This window comes from Protopterus annectens, chromosome 1.part0 (assembly GCF_019279795.1).
Source record: "Protopterus annectens isolate FY-2018-M chromosome 1.part0, PAN1.0, whole genome shotgun sequence".
In the NCBI taxonomy this organism is placed as follows: Eukaryota; Metazoa; Chordata; order Ceratodontiformes; family Protopteridae; genus Protopterus; species Protopterus annectens.
Window position 1 is genome coordinate 1,074,611,440 of NC_056725.1, and position 18,491 is coordinate 1,074,629,930.

An 18,491-nucleotide genomic window follows, 5' to 3' on the forward strand; every position below is an offset into this window, starting at 1 on the left:
ACACACACACACACACACACACACACACACACACACACACACACACACACACACACACACACAAACACATGCATGCAACCACACACACACACACACACACACACACACACACACACACACACACACACACACGCACAATATGTTCTCTTTAGCACTGAAACTTTGGTCCTTGTTTCTTCTTTGAATCCCCAAGTTAAGTCTAATGACTTCTATGACTTCCATTGGCAGTTTAGCTCATTTACTCAAGGATTTATGCATGACAAGGTTAAAATAATTTGTATGGAAGAAAGTTCAATTTCCATCATCATCTCACTACATTTTAACCAAGATAGTTCCAGCCACAATATCATAGGCTGCTCTGTTATGCTGAAAAAAATTGCACAGTAGTAAATGTAGTAAAGAAAAATGCAATCAAAAATTATTGATCAAGGCTCTTATTGTAGATGCTGAAAAAGTGAATTTAATACTGGTATCACCAATACCTGTTTGGACCAACTAAGAGTGAGGTATCACATCACCGCTCATAACCCTAATAGAAGCTTGACTGGGATAGCACCACTAGCCCCCCAGGAGTGAAACAATCTCATAAAAATAAACCATCACTTCATATCATTTTCTGTAGATCTCCCATGGAAGTGTCATCATTTATTTCTTTAACTGTATAATGCATGGCAAACATGCAGATGTCCTTTATTTCAATAAAATGCATGATACTTAAAATGACAGGTGCTTTGTTGAAAAAGACGATAAAGGATTCCACTATTTCAGCTATGAATCTGTGTAATTGTGATGGGATAAAGTACTCTTGACCCCCAGCATGTATGTTTCTGTTGCTCTGAAGTGCAGCTGTGGATGACACAGCCCTGGAAATTGATTACCTCCAACTGACTGCTGCACTGATGGGCTACATCATGCATAATCCAGGTTGCATTATATATTACAGAGTCTACGTTGGAACTAATAATAGTACTTGCTGCTAGCATCTGCAGAGCAGGAAGCAGAAGCAGTCCTAGTCTGGCTGTTACCAGTAATAACCGGGAATGAGTTATACTGTAATAACCAGGGAATGAGTGAAAAGGACAATGCCATCCTGTAGGTTTGCCGTTGAACATAGCTATAGTAATTTAGCCATAATCACTCCTGTACCTTCAAAGCAGGCCACCTGTTGCCCCTGTGTGATGTGTCAAACTTGCCCTTCCCAAAATGCTCTAGCCACTTGACAACATGACAGTGCCATCTATTGCAACCACTTTCTCAGCTCTGCTCCTTCATTCTTGTGTGCAGTTTCTCATCTTCCTTCCTTGATGTACATTGGTACTGATAAATTGTGTCAAACAGGCTGGAAGAATCCCACTTCTTCTATTATAGCCACAAAGACACTTACTGTTTGTCCTAAGTCTGAAATATGAAGTAGTGTATGTAGGTTAGGCTCTAATTTCAGGGAGTGTAAGCAGTGTCTACCAATACCAAAATAAAATGAAAAATCTCCAAAGGATACTAAATGTTAATTTTATGCTGTGCACTACATATATAAGTATCATTGGTAGCATAAATGTCAGTGGCACAGTAGAAAAACACCCCCCTCTGGTAATGGAAGATCAGAAGGTTGTGGGTTCTATTCCCTCCCCAGATGACTGGTTCTGTTTCAAAAGAAACTAAATGTCCTGCCCTTGTACGCCATGCCTTATAAACTCCTAAGGGTGATCTATACTTCACTTACTGTTCCATTAGAGATCGGATGGTCCTAGAACTCCTAATGTTTATGATGACAGACAGTTTTACAAAACACTTGAATAAGAGACTTGAGTCATCATCAACAAATAAACAGGAGAAATGGAGAGATAGAATCATCACCCAGCATCTCTCATGTGTTTGGAATAAAATGTATCAGTATACTAAAACACGTGATTCTGCTCTTCTTTCAGATTAAACCTGTATGGCTAATTGGCTGCTCTCAAATTTATGCCCCCCCCCCCCAGACTAACTGGCCTGTCCTTCCTTGAAAAATGATATAAACCAGAAGGTGTTTATTGGCAAGATGACTGCAGTCATTAGATTATAATATATGCTAGTCCCTCTGCATACATAATTGTAAATAATGTATATTATGTAAATCATGTAAATAATGTAAATCATGGAAATGATCAACAAAACACGTGCAACACATATCTCATAAAGCCAGTGTGCCGAACAGTCACAGCCCTTAAGACTAAACAACACACCTGATACACTTGTAATAGGTGACTCTATCGTCAGGCACACTGACATCCTGCTCACCAGGCTAAACAAGGAGAGGGTCACGGTGAGCAGCCTGTCGGGCGCTAGGGTCTGCCACATAACACAAGCACTCAGGTCACTCCAAGGCAAGTACAAATATGACTCAGTCATTGTCCATGCTGGTGTGAATGACCTGAGACATACCTCCCTGGACTACATGAAAAGAGACATAAAGGAGCTCTCTGAGCATGTAGCCCGGGCCGGTATGACCCTGACCTTGAGTAGCATCTTACCCTCACCAAGAATGATGCCACAATATGAAGACAAGATGATCAATTTCAACAATTGGCTTAAGTACTGGTGTCATTCAAAGGGGATCCAATGCCTGTCAGCTTGGGATGATATGCTTGACAAGCCACGATGCTTCGCTAGGGACGGCTTGCACCTGTCACCCTGGGCTTTGGATATTGGCAAAGGCTCTTGCTACCCCCATAGTGCCTTTTTTGGGCAAGGCTCAAAAGACAAACCCACCTCCATAGGTATCACAAGGGATAAGAAACTAAGAGTAATGCTACTCAACGCCAGAAGTCTAAACCTCAAGATGCACCACTCGAAACTCTCCTTAGCATGGAGAACATCGATATCTGTGCAGTAACAGAAACCTGGTTCAGGGCTCCTGAGAGCACCCCAGCACTACCAGGTTATACCTCATACCATGCTTTTCGGCCCCAAAACTTGGACCGAACCACAAAAGGAGGGGGAGTATCGATATTCATCAAAGATACCCACACCTCCAGGTTGATGGCAAAGCACAAAGCATCAGAGACTATTCATGTGCAACTAACAGTGGGTAAAACTGCCTTCCAGTTTATAGCCTGCTACAGACTACCCTCCCAAACCCAGGAACCCCACTCGGTCTTCCTGAGAACACTGGAAAATATGAAGGTCTCTCCAAACACCATTATATTGGGTGACTTCAACTACCCAAACATAGACTGGGAGCATTACTCTAGCTCCAACACCCTAGCCCAAAGGTTCCTAGAATTTATAAACTCAAATTCTATGGAACAACTTGTTACCACTCCCACAAGAGGGGAAAACATGCTGGACCTGATCATCACCAACATGGGGACTCTATGCTCCAGACCAGAAGTGTATCCCTCAATGGTAAGATCAGACCATAAACTAATCTCACTGGATATTCACATCCCGACCCCACCCCCTGCCCAGAAAACCACAGTGAAAAACTTCTCTAAAGCAAATTTCACACTCCTCAAAACCGAGGTGGAATCCTTCAAAGCCCCGGCCTGTGGAAAATACGGCCCAGACCGCAGAATCCTTTATAAATGCATTCTATGAACACCTTCAGGAATGCATGGATCATGCGATCCCAAATAAAACCAAGACCCAATCCTCCAAAGGCAGACATCCTGTCTGGTGGACCCCAGCCATAAACAAACTATACAATAGAAGGAGGAAGCTACTAAATGATAGAGCAAAATCCCAAAAAGGGAAGGCATCACTGATCAGTATTAGCAAAAACTACGGGCACTCATAAAATTGTCTAAGGCCAGCTTCGAGAGAAAAATTGCACAGGACACTAAGGATAATCACAAGGCTTTCTTTAGTTATGTTAGGAACCTGGGTGGTAATTCCCAGATATGCTCAGAATTAGTCCAAAATGACAAAAAATACACTGAACCCACAGACATTGCCAACATCCTAGCTGACAGGTTCAGCGCAAACTTCTCCCTCCCCACCAAAAGGGCAAATATCTATCCCAGCAGAGTGCTGCCCCCCTGACATCTCAGATGCTCAGGTAAGAGCCGCCCTCTCCAAAGCAAAAAACACAGCATCAATGGGACCAGACGGTGTCCTGGTCTGCATCCTACATGAACTCCAAGAAGAGCTAAACCCAAACATAAAACTACTGTTCAATCTCAGCCTTACTACAGGATATGTGCCCAAAGAGTGGCGTACAGCAACAGTGGTCCCTCTCCATAAAGGTGGTGCCTCAACGGATCCTGGAAACTATTGCCCCATAAGCCTGACTAGCTTGGTCTGCAAAGCTATGGAAAGGATCATCATGGACCTCATAAATAAAGATATCGGGGACCTACAGACACTGGATCCTACCCAGTTCGGCTTTATTAAGGGCAGATCCTGCCTCTTAAACCTGGTTGATTTATTTGAAACAGTCACCAAGGCCATTGACGAGGGGAAGGTGGTCCACACAGCCTACCTGGACTTCGCAAAAGCCTTCGATACAATACCCCACTCGGGCATTATAGATAAGCTCACCAGCTTAAATATAAACCCCTATGTCACTAGATGGATTGCAAACTGGCTCAAGGACAGAACCCACATGGTTAGAATTGCTGGAGCCATGTCAGACTCCAAACCAGTTACAAGTGGTGTCCCACAAGGCTCAGTCCTGGGACCACTCTTGTTCAGTATATATTTCTCGGAGGTACAGGCCAACACAGAAGGACTGTGGCTGACCATGTTCGCAGATGACTGCAAACTGGGTGCCATAATCGACTCTCCAGCCGACACAAGCATCCTCCAAAAGGGCCTCATAGAAACAGACAACTGGTGCCAGAGCCATGGCCTCAAGCTAAATGCCAAAAAGTGTATAGTCATCCCCTTTGGCAAAAACAAAGTGCCCACAAATTACCACATAGGTGGTAATCCATTAAGTACAGAAGACGTAATTAGGGACCTGGGGACCCAAGTTGATAGCAATCTCTCATTTGACAACCACGTGGCCAAAGTAGATAGAAAAACATTTTATATAGCCCACCTAATCATGAAGGGATTCACATCTAGATCAGGGGAGGTCATCGTGCCTCTTTACTCATCCCTCATCAGGCCCATAATTGAGTACAATGCCCCTTTTGGGATGTACCTTACCAGACACCTGCAGCAACTGGAAAGACCCCAAAGTACCTCACCAAGAGGATCAAAGGGCTCAAACAGATGCCATATGCTGCCCGGTTAAAGTAACTCCAGCTCTACTCAGTGGCATACCGCCTGTTCAGAGGCGATCTGTGCCTGACGTATAAAGCCATGTCCAACCCGGAATTAATGGACATGCTGCACCTCAGAAAATCCAAATCCCATCGAGCTACACACTCGAGAGACTTGAACCTCAGCACTGAAATAAATAGGACATGCTGGAGGGACAGATTCATAACCCAGAGGTTCCCTTCACTCTGGAATAAAATCCCAGTCCAGGTTAGGCAGAGTCCCTCATTGACTCTCTTCAAGAGGAATCTTGATAAGTGGATGGGAGATTGTAGGTTTACCCCGGGTATCACTTCTGTGTCACTGTTAGACAGAGGCACAGTATACTAACCTCGAAAAAGGGCATAGCAAAATTAATTTAAAATGGGTGGCGAAAGCCAAACACATTCTGGCTAGGCTTATAAATGCCCCAGTCCAGATAGCCTAGTATGAACCTATGAACCTAATAATGTATATAAACTGAGATAATCAATAAAGAACCCCTGCGCTTTTCAATAGGTATCATGTGATCTTTTACATCCACTTGAGCTACTACCACCTCAGGTGGATGGAAGCCATTGATCTGGCCTCATATTGGCAAAACTGTCCAACATACAACAACAAATTATTTCTGTGAAGCAAGTCTGGTTCCTATTTTCGAATGAGGCAGGGTTGCACAAGTCCTCATTAGCATATGCTGTAAAAAAACAGGCAGAGTCTTTTGTTTTGGACATGGAGTAATAAGCTTAATTATGTATATTATTCTATGTATAGTTCTTTTGGAATCTGGTCTTATATATTTATATTATTTGTAAATTCTATGCTGTATATGCATTACTGATGTGAATGTCAAACTATATTATCACAGTCATTTTAAATATTTGAACATATATGTACTAACTGATCTTTAAAGACTTGTATTACTTAAGTTTTTTTAATATCATTATCTTAAAAAGAGTTTTTCAAGTACAGTGCATTTATTATGTGAGCAGGTGTGGACAGCTTATATGAAGCAAGGGCAAGTGACTTCTAATCACATACATGCAGGTTAGATAAAATCGGGTTAATTTGTACAGAATACAATGTTAATAATACAGGAATAGGTACAAAGGGAGGATAAATGGAAAACAAAATATGCTCAGTTAACACATTCAAATGTGATGACATCACAAAGAGACATTTTCAAGAGAAATGTGTCCCTATTTATAGTAATAGTAAATAATCCTGTTTCCAGTTGCTTACCCATGCATGTAACTTAAAAACAGACATGCTAACAATGGATGTGACAGGGACACAGTACAGCATTGTAAAATAAAGCGAGAGTAAATGTGATATTAATCTTGATAGCATGCTGGGTTGAGATAATAACAAGGGCAGTGGTTATATTAGGGGTTATTTGCATAAGGTTCAGTTATTGAATATGACATGTATATACAGGGAATATATGTGTGATAACAGACTGTAGTGCTGTATCCTCCACTTCATCCTATGTAAAAAGGCAAGGTCCGTGCAGCAGCTGTGTCATGCACAGCAGAAAGGGACATGCTTTAACATTTATTGTCATTGGACAACTATAGATAGAGGATTATAATACACTGACCCATGTTTTAGACAACCGTGAGGTTTACATACATGTACATCATAACCAGTAATATAATAGCAATCAAAACTCACAAGTGACAAATAATAACTCAGATCTGATGACATTGCAGTAGTTCAGGGTTTCTGTTTGCAGATGGAGTGCATACAATACAAGATACTACTGGGCATGTTCACATGACATTATAGCAAGCACTACCATAATAGTGTGTAAACAAGACAAACACAAAAGAAAGTGTCCAAACAGAGGCCCAATCACACTTTATGATTATTTGGCATCATGGCATACAAGAAACCATTTTACGCAAGTCCTAATATCCAATAAAGCATTATGTTGTGAAGAAAACAATTACAGTAATACATAAGTGTCTGGAAGAAGGCATGCAATACAGCGCATTCTTATTTGGAAATTTAGTAATACCTGTGAAAAATCAGTGAGAGCTCAACAGCTGCATCTTGCCAGACTCAAACACATCATGAAAGATATCAGAAAGATACATATGAACTTGTGGTACTGCAGAAATAGGCATACTGCGTGTCATGATGAACAGACTTGAAGGGCTTGCAGCATTTCCCAATTGCAATGAGTATGAATCCCCTACTGTGGAGGATGATTCCTTAAAATATTGCCTTCTGACTATGCAGTAAATGCTTCCTTTGCCTTAGTCAATCCTGTCTGACATGATTATGTGACCAAAAGATGTTACCAGATTCAAACCATTGCCTATCAAACTGCATACTCTACATAGATGCGTATTGATAATAACTGCCACTCATCATAGCAATAGAGGGGTTCCTATCAGATAGTCAAAGTTCTGCAAGTTCGAACCTCATATGGTCGAGACTATAAGTTCAAATTTGCAGAAGTTTGAGCATTTCAACGGAAATCTCTGTAAGGGGAGGTTTCCATTTTGTTCAGTGTGGTGCAATCTCGGAATTGGTATATTTAAGTAGCAGTGGTGTGGGGGTGCAGGGGTACTTGCCCCCCTGCTTACAACAGTTTATTTTGTTTTCTTTTCTTTTTTTATTTTTTTATCCATATTTGAAGTTTTTTAACTTCGAATAGGATCGTTCGAACATTCCGTGTTCAAAGTTATTAAACTTCAACTATGTGATATAGTCCCGTAATAGAGCTTGTCACAAACAAATCAAACTATGTGATAAGTAATAAGGAACATTTGAGGATAATGTGCACAATATGATTTTGTCAGAATGATAGGAAATAGGTAACTATGTTAATGTTCACACAACTATGAGCATTGAAATACTAACTGTTTCTTGGCTAGGGAAGCTGATCCTGTTGTTTTGTCTAACAACATTGTCCCAGATTTGAAACACGCTACATCTGTGTAGATATGCTATACAAGTCATTATTGAATACATTTGACATGGAAGCACTCACTCCAAGATAATCACAAAACAACTGTTTCACTGGCAGGATAACACACAATGGCTTGATATTTCTTTCTCCAAAGTAAAAACTGAGAAGAATAGTTTCATGAAGTGTTGTTTGTGAAATGTCAGTACAGTCATAGACTGTTTGGCCTTGGCTGGAATTGAACAACAAGCTAAGAAAGCTCATTGAATACCAAAATCTATGAATCACATGCACCACAGTGGAAGTCCTAACAAAATTCTGTGGCTCTTTGTTGTAATTCTTATGAGATGAAAGGGCTGTGGGAGGCTTCTTGAAAATGTAATTGTACATATTAAAACACTTGTGGATGTCTTTTATGTATAACAGTATTAGGACTCACAATGCTTACAGTCAGCTGATGTGGGTTTTGAACACCTGAGTATGTAATCACAAAAGCTACATGATATTAGGAAAAATCGATGTGTAACTGTGCCAATGTAGTTAAATTGTGAGATAAGTTGTTCTTTAAAGCAGTTATATCATGTTATTGTTGCAAGGGATATGGATGCTTGTAATTTCTTTACAATACTGTTGATATATGTATGCTTCCCACAAAACATCGTCTGATGTTAGGTATAACCAGACACACAAGATGCATAACTGTGATGGGAGAATGGTAATCATGGACAATGTGTGGATAGTCACTGATTCAAAGACATGCCTTACTAAGGCGACAGCATAAATAACATAATTTCATGTCCTCACACCACAGGAAAAGCCTTAGTATTCTCACGGGAAAGTCAGATATCATCTCATGTCATCATCATTAGCCAGTAAAGAATTTATTTTTATTTTTTTATTTATTTATTTACATTTGTTGACCGGGCTAGTCTAGCTGGATACATATCCCTTTTCAGTAGAGGCCCGAGGAGAAAAGCTCCAACATAAGTAAATTAATACATTCAAAATATTCTAAATAAAGATCAGTTTCACATTACAAAATAAGACATGAAAAAAATAAATCGTGAATAATGTAATGTTTCATTAGAGTAGAAGTAAAAAATAAACAAGTCTTAATACTTTAGTAGGGTTCATGTGAAGTCAATCAAAACTAAAACAATTGAACATTAGGAAACTTGTTATAGTGTTGTTCATAAGATATGGGAGGGTAATTGTTAAGGAAGCAAGAGAGTAGGAACCGGGGGAGGGGAGAGATGAAAAGTAGATTCAATCAGGCTTTGAGCAGGGGCAAAGCCAATGTATTTTAAGGTGGTCTCTAAGGTGTTTTTTAAAGATTAGAGAGGATGAGAGTGAGGTGAATGTATTAGGAAGTTTGTTCCAGATTCTACCCACAACATTGGAGAAGAGGGAATTGCCTGCTTTGTTATTAGAAGGGTTGCTGGCAATAAGAAGTTTATTAGCTGAGCATAGTATTGAAAGATTTTTATATTTCTGCATGAGAAATGAGCAGAAATTCTTGTAATAGGATTCTCCAGCTATACATGTACACAGCAGATAGCTGGTCAACAATATTGTTACTTATCTGCATATTCACAGACATACTGACACAAGTGACTCTAAAGAGTAATGGATTCTAACAGACTACCTAAGATCGCAAGGTACAGAGTGCTGCTTGAAACACATGTACCAAGTGAGATGTTCTTTTACAGTTGTGAAAGTGCACATTTGAATGCATGACACCATTCATTAATTCATTCTTTCATTCAGATATTTATGTTCTTGGGGGCGTGGCCAAGGATGAACACAGGATAGCAGCAGATTTCTTCAGCTCCCCCAATCTCACAACTCTGACAGGAAATAATTACTTTAAAAATTAATTTATGAAATAATTTTCTTTCTAAATACATTTGGAATATCAGTTTCTTGAATAATATCTAAAAAAGAAAGAAAAATTCAATAATATTCCTGTCAGAAATCACTTTGGAAATTTTTCTGTCAGCTCCTCTGTTTGAAATGAGTTCCAGTAAGACAAATTATTTGGATTCCAGCATTAAGAAAGAACTTCAGTCTCTGATATCTACAATTCAGCAACTTACTACCAAAATGGACAAACTGGATACTAAAATTGATAACTTCATAGAAAAAACTACAAAACAAATAGATTTGTTACATCTGGACTTGCAACAACAGAAGACTCAGATTACAGGCATAGAAGAGACTGTCAATGACATGGAGAATAGAATCCAGGAAGAAGAAATTAACATTGAGTTTTTGCTGAAGCAGAATACACATCTACAAACTAAACTTGATGACCTGGAAAATAGATCTAGGCGCAATAACATTAGGATTTTTGGACTGCCAGAAAATATAGAAGGTAACAATATTACTTCTTTTTTAAATACTTGGCTTCCTAAAACTTTAGACTTACCAGAAGCATTTTCTTTTGGTATTGAGAGGGCCCATAGATCCATATCTAATGTTAACTCTAACAAAAAGTATCATAGATCAGTTATAGTTAAATTTCTATCATCCTATGACAAGGAGAAGGTACTTAAATCAGCATGGGCTAAAGCACCTGTTAAAATTAATGAGGCAGCTGTGCGTTTTGACAATGACTATTCTTCCTTGGTACTAACTAAAAGAAAAGTTTTCCTGCCATTAATAACAGAGCTTAAAAAAGCACAGTTTAAAACCTACCTTCTGTTTCCTGCCAAACTAAAAATCTTTCTACCTGATGGCCCTAGAATTTTTGAAGACTTAGACTCTGCATTGCTGTATATCAAAAAAAAAAAATAAGATTTTGGATAAAATAGAGGAAATGGAATGGGCTAGTCCTTCATTAAAGAGATTGGCAACAGAAGCTTCGTGGAAGACTTCAGAGAAGAAAAGGAGACTAAAAAACAAATGACATGTTTTATGTTTTTTCTTTTTTTCTCTCTCTCTTTTTCTTCAATATTAATCTCTTCAAATACAGTTACTTCATCTACAGAAAGCCACAAATATTCTAACAAAGATTTAATCAAAGTTATTTTCTGTGTACAAAGAACTGTTTTTGTTTCATAATTAGTCAAAATATCTGAGGAACAAATAACAAGCTATCAATCAACTTGTCTCTCTTTGCCATAAAGAGACCCAAGGTTAGTAATTTGATACATTTTTTTTTCTTCTCTCTTCTTGTTTTAAATAATGTCATTCTTTATAGACTATGCATTCAGTAAGTGGTGGGGGAGGGCAGAGAGAGAAGTATGATGAAAATATGATAAGTGGAATAATAACTTATTAGTTTTAAAAAAAAAAAAAAAAGTATATATGCTGTTTAAATACTGTTGCTAATTATTTTGTCATGATTCTATTGCTTAAACATGTTTACAAATAATCAGTCATGATTTAATTACTAATAATTAGAACTAAAATAGTAGTAAATAATATGTTGCATATCTATCTTTATTAATATAAACAGCAAGTAATATTTCACTGTAGATAATTTTTATAGCTTCCTTTTTTATCTTTTCTCTTTCTTCTCACACTCTCTTCTTATTTTCTACTCTCTTTCTTTTCTTTTCTCTCTCTCTTTCTTTTTCTTCCATATAAGTACATTTGCATGCTTTAGATAATACTGATACTTGTATAAAATGAGGTTTGTATAAAAAATTGAATTGGGGCATAAAAATTAGCTGTATTATATATTAATAACTGTGGGCTTAGTTTCACTGTCATAGAGACTGTAATAACTTGTAAAATACTTTGCGAAGGTTTTACTCTGTTTAGTTTCATTTGTATAGCTAAATGAATGTCAGTCACTTGTATTTGTTAAAATTCCCGCCAGAATGTTAAGGGAGACAATTTGGAATGTGGGTTACCTCGTGAATAGTGTCCTCGATTTGTTTTAAAAGCTTCAACACTCAGAATACACGCAGAGAAGCTGAATGCAGCCATTTTGACCTTTGACCCCTGAATTCACACTGACACATCGCAGATTCAAGAAGAGCACTCTACCAGGAAGTAGAACTGATGCAAATGCGACTCTGCGATGAATAATGAACTCTATAACATTTAAATGTGAGTTATTCTTTATAATTACTTACTTATTTATGTTATAATCTATAAAATATGAAAGTTATAATGATTTTAAATGATCCAGTATGTCATAGTAAGCTAGTGTGATATTTTAGAAGGCATAGAAAGTAAAACATATATACATATGTTTTTGAAAGTTTATATGACTGCAACATATTAATGTATGTAAATACCTGTAATTTAAACATATATAATACTACAATTCATTTGACTTATCTAACTGACTAGCATAAATATCTTTATGATTTTATCTTAGAAGAAGTTGTCATGTGACATATTTTAAAGCAGCAGTTCAGATATATAAAATACAGATGGCTTTCTTCACAATGATTTAAGTATATCTGGGAATTTATATAGCTATGCAGTATGTTTTGTAACCATACTTATGAACCTAAATATTTTATTTAACTGGCAATAATAAGTATGAGAAGAAAAGCTTTGATGCAAGTAATTTAAAGTCTTTTAGAGGCTAACTGCATTTCTATGACAGAAAATAGGAATATCCTAATATATGTAATGTCTGAACCATAATAGCCTAAGTTGTTGATTCTAAATGAACATAAGAACTTATTTTTACAAACTTTGAATACATTAATGTGTAGATATGCCCCTTTTTTTTTTTCTCTCTCTTTCTCTTCTTTTCTTTCTCTCTCTCTTCTCAGTTCCCAATATCAAGTTTATTTGAATGCTATTTGATTATAAATGTATTATACTAAATAGATGTACATAGTAGTATGAATTGTTTCTAAATGTTCCTATTTGTTTATATGATGCTGATTTATCAAATGTTTAGCTTTGTCTTACTAGATAATCTAATTGAAAAAGGTTAACTTTAGTTAATAATAACCTGTATTAAATTGATAAGGTGGCAGCTGAGGTACTGCTGCTTATGGTAGGGGGTTAACTTGAGTGGTATGTGCTACTCAAAGTTGGAGTTTTTAACTCCAGGCTGGGTGCAAGGTTTTATCCTTATATTATTTTCTTCCGTTTACTATTGTTTGTATATAGTTCTGACATCCACAATACATTTTATAAACTTATTGTCACTACAAGCAAAAATGAAGTTTATACAAAATCCCATAAGAGTCTCAATAAATACAGCTTTATTTAAAGGTACACCTAAAGGAGGAGGTACAACATTACTTATTTTGTTAATTGTTATTCTGATTATAAGTTTTATATGTTTAAATAATGCCAAATGACTTCTCTAAAAGGAATTTCTTTAAACATTAATGGACTGAATAATCCATGTAAAAGGGCAAGCTTAATGAGATACATTAATGTACATAAGGCCAACTTAGTATACCTTCAAGAAACACATCTCTTGAAAAAGGATATTGATAAATTAGCCACTAATAAATATACAGTATTAGTTAGTTCAGAGCACACTCAGAAAAAAGAGGAGTGGCTATTTTATGGAATAAAAGTATGCCCATACCTAAAACTATCAAGACTTATGAAGATGATAAAGGAATGTTTTGTATGGTTACAATACAAATTAATGGAAAGACATATACATTAATCAATGTATATTGGATACCAGGAATTGGTATTAATACAGTGAAATACCATCTTAATAAGATCATATCATTTTCTATAGGAGATATTATTTTAGCAGGTGACTTTAATTGTATCCTACATGAAAATGATACTACTACTATAGGAAAAAGGAAAATTACATCTAATGCAAAACATTTAAAAGAGTTTGTTAATTCATATCATTTGAATGATATTAATAATCAGATAGACTCAAATTCATTACCATACACCTTTTTTTCTAACAGATATAAAATGTATTCAAAAATAGATAGAGTCTTTATTTCTAACCAGATGGTAACAGAATTAATTAATTCTAAAATCATTTCATGTCCTATATCAGATCATAATTCAATTGTCTTTGAGTTCATGATAAAGAGTAAATACAATGTTCAGATCAAAAGGATACCAGCATACTTAACTCAACTAAAAGACTATAAAGATTATATACTTTCAGAAGTGCAACATTTTTTAGACATAAATAATACTCCTGAAGTCTCCATTGTTTATGTTTGGGATGCTTTAAAATCATATCTATATGGACAAAGTATCAGATGGTATAATAATAAAAGGAAATCCTGGGATAAGGAATTATTAGATATTCAAAGTAAATTAGACTCGTATAAACATAATAATAAAGAAAATATTATGGACAAAAAAGTTATTGAAGAAATAAACAAACTAAATGAGAAATACAAAGAAATTTTAACTCATAAAGTTAAAATAACTTTAGAGAAATACAAGTTCTTGTCTTACTCAATAAGTCCCAAATACTTACATAGACTTAAAAATAAAACAAAAAGGTTGAATAAGCAAAATCATATCAAAGAAATTTTCTCTCTAAGGAAAAAGAAGAATGTTTTTAGTCTACCAGAAATATTAGATGAATTTAGAAATCACTTTCACAAAATTAATCATAATAACATTAACATGGAACCTAAAGATAAAACAAAGAAATTTATAACTACAAACATGAATAAAAAACTTAATGAACAACAGACTAAACTATTGGATAAAAATATTACATATACAGAGGTTGTTACATAAATAAACAAGCTTAAATCAAACAAAGCACCAGGTAATGATGGTATTATACCTGAAATATATAAAATTCTTTCTAAAAGTACATACTCATTAATACATAAGGTTTTTATTTTGGCCCAAAATAAGTTAATAACTCCCCCATCTTGGCAATGCACATTTATTTCGCCAACCTTAAATCCCAATAAAGATCCAGCTAGATGCACTTCATACAGACCTATTTCATTACTTAATGTTGATTATAAAATGTTTATGAGTATTTTTTCTGATAGATTGAAGGCAATCATCCCAGGCATTATAGATATAGATCAAACAGGCTTCATTGTAAATAGAAATACTTTTGATAATATAAGGAGAACTCTAACATTAATAGATTTTGCAAATAGGAAAAAGAAAGATTTAACACTTATTAGTCTCGACATAAGTTCAGCATTTGATTCAGTAAGTTGGGACTACTTGTTTATCTTACTGAAGTGCACAAACTTTTCAGATGCATTTGTAAATCTAATTGAACATTTATATAAAGGAGCACTGGCTTACATTAAGATAGGAACATATGTCTCACAAAAAATACCCATTTTAAAAGGTACAAAACAAGGATGTCCGCTCTCTCCATTATTATTTACTTTAATAATGGAGCCTTGGGCTAATCTGATCAGAAACAGTACTAATATAGAAGGATTTGATATAGATGAAAATACAACATCTAAAATTCAACTTTTTGCAGATGATGTTCTAATTACATCAGCAGGATCTAATTATTCTATGCAGTCCCTATTTGATAAAATGATGAATTTTAAAAATATTTCTGGTTTAATATTCAATGAAGAAAAAATTAAAATATTACCTATATATACATGAAAAAATGTCCTTATTAGTGATTTTAGCAAATATATACCCAATTCGGGTCAGATAACATACTTAGGTATAATACTATCTAAGGATATCAAATCTATTATACATAATAATTATAGTACCTGTCTTCTTAATATACAAAATCTATTCAATAGCTGGAATAATATGTTTTTTACTATGGAAGAGAGACTTACAATTATCAAAATGATAATATTCCCCAAGATATTATACTTAATACAATCAATAATACTCCCACCTACAAAAATAAATATCAAGAAATTGAATACACTAATGCTAAATTTCTTATGGGTACCTAATAGACCTAGGATTGCATTAAAGAAACATACTAATAGCTGGTCTCAAGGGGGCATTTCTTTTCCAGACTTTAACTTATATACTATTTCTTCTATTATAAAAGTTATTACTTTGTTAATAGATCAGTCATATGTTGCAAAATGGAAAGATTACTGGGAACTAGTTAGTATTCACTTCATGAAAATTTCTTTAACACATAAAAATATGATTGTAAATAACTCCATGTTATGGTTACTAAAAGAATTTTGTACTTCACCTATTACACCAAAATATATAGTTAGCTATCCATTAAACATTATTACTAGTTATCGTAATTTTATATGTATGCATCCTAAGTATAAGGAATGGAATTTTATTATATTCCCTATAATGTATACACAAGGTATGCTTTTGTCATCCACTTCAGAAAGAACTCTTTTAGTCACAGAAAATGATCTAAAGTACTGGTATCAGTTGCTATCTGATAATAAAGTTAAAAATTTAGACTACTTAAAACAATTATTTGATCTGGGAGAAACTTGTTGGTTAGAAGTTCAGACCTTTAGACAACATCTTATTAATAAAATTGATTTAATGTCCGTAACAGTTAAAGAATCTATTCCAATACTGATTGATTACTTGATATTAAATTTACAACATAAAGTTTCTGATAAAGGTAAGCTTTCATACATACATAAAATTATCAGAGAAGAAACTTATTATAGTGTAGATACCTATTGGAATTATTTCACTTTCATTAATGGTGAATCACCAAATCAACAAGATAAACAATATATATTGGAATCTACTTATAAAACTACTTCTTCCATTATTTGGAGACTTTTTACTTGGAAATTTTTACATAGATCCTTTTTATACACCTTTGATGATGAATAAAATAAATAATAAAGACAATCTATGTAAAAGATGTAATGTTGAAATTAATGCTGATTGGGCACATATGTTTTATGACTGTATAAAATTGAAAGAATATTGGAAATCAATTAATGATTTTTTGCAGGCTCTTTTTACAGATAATTTCATTATTTCTAAATCACTTATATTATTCAACACTCCTGTTCCTCAAAGTGTTAACAAGGTTAAGCTTCCCTTGTTATGGTCCATTGTAGCAGTGGCTAGAAAAATAATAACCAGAAATTGGATTTCAGATACTCCTCCTTCGTTTAATGAATTTAAAAATGTTATGACTGTAGTGTGCCATATGGAATTGATGACAATAAAATCAAGAACTACTAGAAAAACATCTTACTATATTATATGGGATACTTTACAAAATCTGTTAAAAAAATCTTAGCTACAATAACATGGTATTTTAGTTTAATTAATTGATTTGATTGTAGTGGATGTCTTTGTAAATACTTTGGTTATTTTATTGAATGTTATAACCACTTCTATTTTAATTACTTGTATAAAATTGTTATGATATTTATTTTGTATGTTAAAAATAATAAACTTGTTTTAAAAAAAAAAAAAAGATATTTATGTTCTTCTAAAATGCATGGAGGTGGTTGAAATGCACAATAACACAACACAGCTACATGTATTAGAAGCCTTTTTTACATAGCATGACAAATTGACAGTAGTCAATCATTACTGGATTCAGACCTTCTCTCTTTGTAGCTACACAGTCTAGAGAGCATAGTATCAACAGCCATCACCACAGGGTAACTCATATGAGCACTTTGAGGTGGTTCATTTTTGATAGCATGATGTAAGCATTGTGTTTTTAAAACTATTTATTGCTTGGGAGTATTACAAATCTATAGGGTAGTCCCCTGCAAGTGAAAATATGCATCCTAAGTGGAAGTTTACATAAGGGGTGTTGTCATGGGCACAGCTGCACATGGCTGTACACATGCTCACAATAGTTACCCAATTTTGGATTGAAACCCACCATCTATTTGTTTTCACAATCTATATAACAGAAATCAGCTGCAAGCACCACATGAAAAGTCTGACTTGTATAGGCACAGTGTGCACTTTCAACATGCAGGCCTTATCAGTGGGATGCATAGAAGATGTTTGTGTTAAAAGTGGAATAAGGAGATGGGGCACCCACTCCATGTTAAAGTCTTTCCCTGACTATTAGCAGATAAAATACATCTATTCAAGAAGAGATATGTATCTGACATTGAAGCCACAAACACAAGTTCTCCACAGTGAGATTTAAACCTCTTACCTATCTAGTTATACAATCAAGAGAACACAGTGACAACCACAAGCAGTAAAGGTAAAGTATGTCTCTTAATGGGAGAGAGAGAGGGCACTTTTGACAGGATGACCTTATCACTGCATTTCAGTGAAGACATTTATGCTAAAAGTGGGGTAAACTGCAGAAAAAGCTGTGTCCAAAGTTAAAATTTTATCCTGAGTGTAAGTGAATATAGCATATTTGTTATTGAACCTTTTCTTTCATAACACTAGAAGCACACAGATACATACATGCACATCTGCAAGTTTTGAACCCTACCTAACCACTTAAACAATCTAGAGACCACAACATTAGCTGCAAGCACCATAAGAAAAG

The 18,491-nt window shown here is 35.2% G+C and overlaps 1 pseudogene; it reads right to left on the minus strand.

Moving 5' to 3' along the window:
- Positions 1-312: 312 nt before the first annotated feature.
- LOC122799810 overlaps positions 313-18,491 on the minus strand; it is a 73,282-nt pseudogene continuing 55,103 nt past the window's right edge.